This window comes from Zalophus californianus, chromosome 10 (assembly GCF_009762305.2).
Source record: "Zalophus californianus isolate mZalCal1 chromosome 10, mZalCal1.pri.v2, whole genome shotgun sequence".
NCBI lineage: Eukaryota > Metazoa > Chordata > Mammalia > Carnivora > Otariidae > Zalophus > Zalophus californianus.
In genome coordinates, this window is record NC_045604.1 from 19245882 (window position 1) to 19251004 (window position 5123).

Sequence of the window (5123 nt, forward strand, 5' to 3'; positions counted from 1 at the left end):
TCTGACTGGGAGAGCCAAGATTTAGGAGTGGTTTTCTTTAGGAAACAATTCTACCAAAACAACATGGGAATAGAAGGATTTTAAAATATTCAAGACATAGTAAATGCACGACCGACTCCAAATGGCCCTTTAGTATACTTGGTATTATAGGATATAAAAACTACCCCATCTATGGAATGTTGAGCTGACACCCAAACAATCAAAGCGCCCACATTCAATATCCCACTATTTCCTGGTTGTACCAAAAACTAAACAACCAGCAAATGATTTCATCTCTTAAAAAAAAGCATTTACACTTAAAAAATGGGATGAAGTGGGATTTCCTCCTTCTTAAAAATGTTTCTAGAGCTACTAAAAAACTTACATTTACAAAATAGTTGATAAAAATATTCCTCCGGATTGTACAAGAAGGGCGACAGGGACCACTGATAAGACATGGTTTATGGTATTAATCAGGCTTGGCTTCTTTCTTTCCCACTTCATCGGAGGCTGGACTCTCCTCAATTTTAGTTTCTCCGTTTTCTGCAGGTAAGTCTTCTTTCGTTTCTTGGTTAGCCACTTCAGCCTGTTTTCCCTTTGCTCCCCTTTTCCCCTTTCTTTGCACTTTTTTTGTCTGGAGATTTATCCTTTCCTGCCGCCGTTTTTGGTTTTGTTTCTACTTTTGCAGGAGCAGGGTTAGCTGACAACCTCTCCCACCTCCTCTTGGGCTCCTCCTTCGCCTCCCCCTCGGTGGAGATGACCTTCCTCGGGCACCGGGACGGCGGCCCGGGCACACCGAGAGCCTTCGCGAAGCTGGGCTGCCTGGCCTCTGCCGATCCTCCCGCCTCCCGAGCTGCTGCGACCCCCTATTTCTTTTCGATGAATTTTAATTGAGGTCTAGGAAGAATTGTAATTGAACTAATGTAGCAGTTTGTGCTTTTATACTATTGCCTAACACGTTAATACATATAATTAAACAATTGAGATTATTAATAATAAGAAAAAGTACTTTAAATCTAGATTGTAAAAGGAATTAATTATTGAAAATTATAAGGTAAGAGAATTAATTTCCCTAAATATTACAAATATGAATGTACATTAATAATATTGAAAGAACTATGTTTAAAATCATTTTGCACACATGTGCTAGAGACTCCTAATTTAATTTTCTGTCCTCTCCTGCATCAATTAATGATATTCCTCAGGGACAAGACAAAACATATTTTAAAGTAAATATTGTTTATAAGACAATACTAAAGGCCCTAAAGTTTTCTTAGTTAAATAAATAATATATACATTCAATTTCTTATAGATTTAATTATATTTTAACTCTATGACATGGAAGGAAAAGCAATATAATCAATTAAAAACTGAGGAATGATTAAGAATGAAAGTTACAAGTTTTGGGCACAGATAATATAAAATAACTTTATATTTCTGGTAAAAAATATATTTTAACACTTATTGCTAAATTCCTTTGATAAGGTCTTAATTGGCTTTGAAAATCCATAAAAATCCTCATTCGCTCCCAGAAAATAATGCAGTATTTGTTATTAAGCCTGAGTAATTAATAGTAGACTTTTTTTTTAAGATTTTATTTATTTATTTGACAGAGAGAGACATAGCGAGAGCAGGAACACAAGCAGGGGGAGTGGGAGAGGGAGAAGCAGGCTTCCCGCTGAGCAAGGAGCCTGATGTGGTACTTGATCCCAGGACCCTGGAATCATGACCTGAACTGAAGGCAGATGCTTAACGACTGAGCCACCCAGGCGCCCGATAGTAGACTTTTTTAAAGCCAACATTTTCCTAACAAGTAAGAAAAATGTACAACTTTCCAAAGGGCTATCATATTTGCAAATAAATATACATGTAACATGAAAGAATGTAAACTCTTGAGGCGCCTGGGTGGCCCAGTTGGTTAAGCAGGAGACTCTTGGTTTTGGTTCAGGTCGTGATCGCAGGGTCCTGATACTGAACCCCATGTCAGGCTCTGTGCTCAGCATGGAGTCAGCTTGTCTCTTTCCCTAGCCTTCTGCCCCACCCTCCACTCTCTTGTACTCTCTGTCTCTCTCAAATAAATAAATAAGTAAATAAATAAATAAATAAGTAAATAAATAAAATGTAAACTCAATATATGCATATTGCTGCATCTCTCACACATGGATACTAGCAGGTTTTAATACATTTTGATGATTTCATTATTAACATATATTTACTCATTTATTATTTTATTTATTTATTTTTTTTAAGAGAGAGAGAGAGAGAGAGAAGAGGGCAGGGAGGGGCAGAGGGAGAGAGAGAATCTTAAGTTCCAGCACTGAGCCCAATGCAGGGCTCGATCTCACAACCCTGAGGCAAAATTAAGAGTCGGACGCTTAACCCACTGAGCCACCCAAGTGTCCCAACATACGTTTATATAAACTAGTTCTTAGTAAATACTCTCATTAATAAATTCTGTCTAATATATAAATAGTTGGTTTATTTATAATGTATATAATTTATTGTTGCATTAGAATTCAGAAAAATTTATTTATTTCTATCTAAGTAAAATGACTTGTTTAATACAATCATTTTTATTCTATGCATTCACACAAAAGTCTTCAAATATACCATGATATTATAGTATTGGTAGCTCTGCATCCTTCAGAGTTGGAATATGCCAGTCTTACCATCTATCTTTTCCCAAAACTACAGGGAGTACTAAATCAGTAAAAGGCCAATAGCGTTTTAGTCTTCTCAGGCTCCTTAAAAAAAATACCATAGACTGGGATGCTTAAACAACTGAAATTTGTTTTTCACGGTTCTGGAAGCTGAGAAGTCCAAGATCAAGGTATCACCATGTTTAATTTCTCCAGAGAGCTCTCTTCCTGCCTTCTCACTGCGTTCTCACACTGTGAAGAGAAAGCTTTGGTTTCTTCCTCTTTTGGTAAGGGCACCCAAGGCACCACCCTTATGGCCTCATTAACCGAAACTACTTTCTTAAAGGCCCTATGTCCAGTGCAGTTACTTGGAGGTGAGGGGTTGTTAGGGCTCCAATATCTGAATTTGGCGGGACCCAATTTGGTCCATGGCAGATAGACTGTGCTCCCCCCCAAAATGATAATTTACCTCAGTACTAATTCACCTTTAAAGTCAGAGAGAGTCTTTATCTTTAACCATAAGTCTAAACCAGCAATAATTCACCCCTTTCTCCCTGCCTTATTAGAAGTGATAATGCTCAGATGCAGAGTATCATTTAAAAGAGAGGTCTTGTGAGATTTACCTCTTGTTATGTATAATTCTTTACTATACTCCAGCATGAAAGCAACCTCAAAAGGGTAAACTCGGGATATTAAGTCAATGGAACAAACACACAAGGATGTATCGAGATAAAAATTAAGGAAAGTAACAATGAAACCTTTCCGAGACATTTTCGGCCATATAGGAATAAATACATAGCTGAACTTCTAAATGGAAGTATTTTCCTTTTCTCAACTATATTGTCTCCTTAAGAGATCTCATGAAATCTATTACATAGTATAATGCATGGACTGGACTGTCCATTTGTCATAATATTGCTTGCTCATTGTCTGAAAGCCATTCCTATGAGTGAAGAATTCTCCACTGAATGAGACCAGGTAGGACACAGAGAGGCTTACAAAGATGCACTTTTCCATCACAAGCATATGTTCTGGGTTGGATAATCAGGGGCACATGCCTAGCAATTTAAATCTCCTATTAGGAGGACAAATCATCACACCAGTAAAAGGGTGATTTTCATGTTAGCAGTAGGCACAACAGCAGCAAGATCCAATACCCTGTGGCACAAAGGGGTAGGAGGTGTAGGAGATGAGGGGACATCAATGTCGGCACCAGATGGACTTGGTGGTATGATTTTTTCTTGGATCTGGCTACCTTGCATTCTTTGCTCTTGATTGCTTTCTGAGCCCAGATTTTGTGACCATATTAGAAAACGCTTGAGCTAATAAAAATCTTTCCAATAAACACACACTTCTGCTTAAATGATCCACTGTTGTTTCTGTTTTATGGGAAACCTATCTGCAATTAAATGGAACATGTATGCTACCATTCCAGACTTCTCTGCCGGGCTTCTGATTGATGTGTACAACCGATCATAAAATATCTCCTATTAGAAGAATGTCCCAAAGCACTCCAAATCAATAAACTCAAAGCTGAACTCACCATCTTTTTCCTCAAACCCTACTCTTTCTCCACTAGTCCCAATCTCAGTGAATGGTTCCACCATCCAATCAACTGTGTAAGTCATTCTTTTCAAGATTTTATTTATTTATTTGACAGAGAGATAGAGAGCACAAGTAGGCAGAGAGGCAGCAGAGGGAGAAGGAGAAGCAGGCTTCCCGCTGAGCAGGGAGCCCAATGCGGAACTTGATCCCAGGACCTTGGGATCATGACCTGAGCCAAAAGCAGCCACTTAACCGACAGAGCCACCCAGGCGCCCCGTGTAAGTCATTCCTGAATTGCTTTCTTACACGTCCTCCATTTTCAATCATCAGCAAGTACATGCAACACAGTAAATAACTTTATTCCGATCAATTTTCTTTGACTGTACCACCATAACCTTTGCCCAAGATATCATTATTTCTCATTTGGACTACTGAAAGCACCTCCTAACTGGATCCACTCTGAATTCTCTACAACGTAGAGATATTTTTTCAAAGCTCATATAACTGTATCATTCCCCCAGTTATGATTCTTTGCCCTTAAAAATGGTCTTAAGATCAATTAACAATTCCCCAGTTTGGTTTATAAACCACACGACCTGGCCCCAACCAAATTCTCCAACTGCAGGTTGTACAAAACTTTTTTACCCTCTTTGATCAAAACACTACTTTCTTTCATTCTCTTCTATCTATCATGCTCCCACTTGCTTATGTCCTTTACACTTGCTGTTTGCCTACCTGCAGTAAGATTCCTTTTCATCTATTCTTGCTCGTTTTCTACTCAATTGTCATATCACAAATTAGGTGCTATTCTCTGGTGGGCCTTTGACAACTTTGACTAAGCAAAATCCCTACTATAGGCCTAACACTGGTAGCTATGTAGTTATGTTGCAGATAGCAATCACTAATTATTGTGTAAGAAAATAAATTAGGTTTTCAACTCCGTGTAAACCTGTAACTGAG

General features: G+C 38.3%; 1 pseudogene; it reads right to left on the reverse strand.

Annotated features, from left to right (window-relative positions):
• Positions 1–448: 448 nt before the first annotated feature.
• On the reverse strand, positions 449–3880 carry LOC113932635 (annotated as a pseudogene).
• Positions 3881–5123: the final 1243 nt, after the last annotated feature.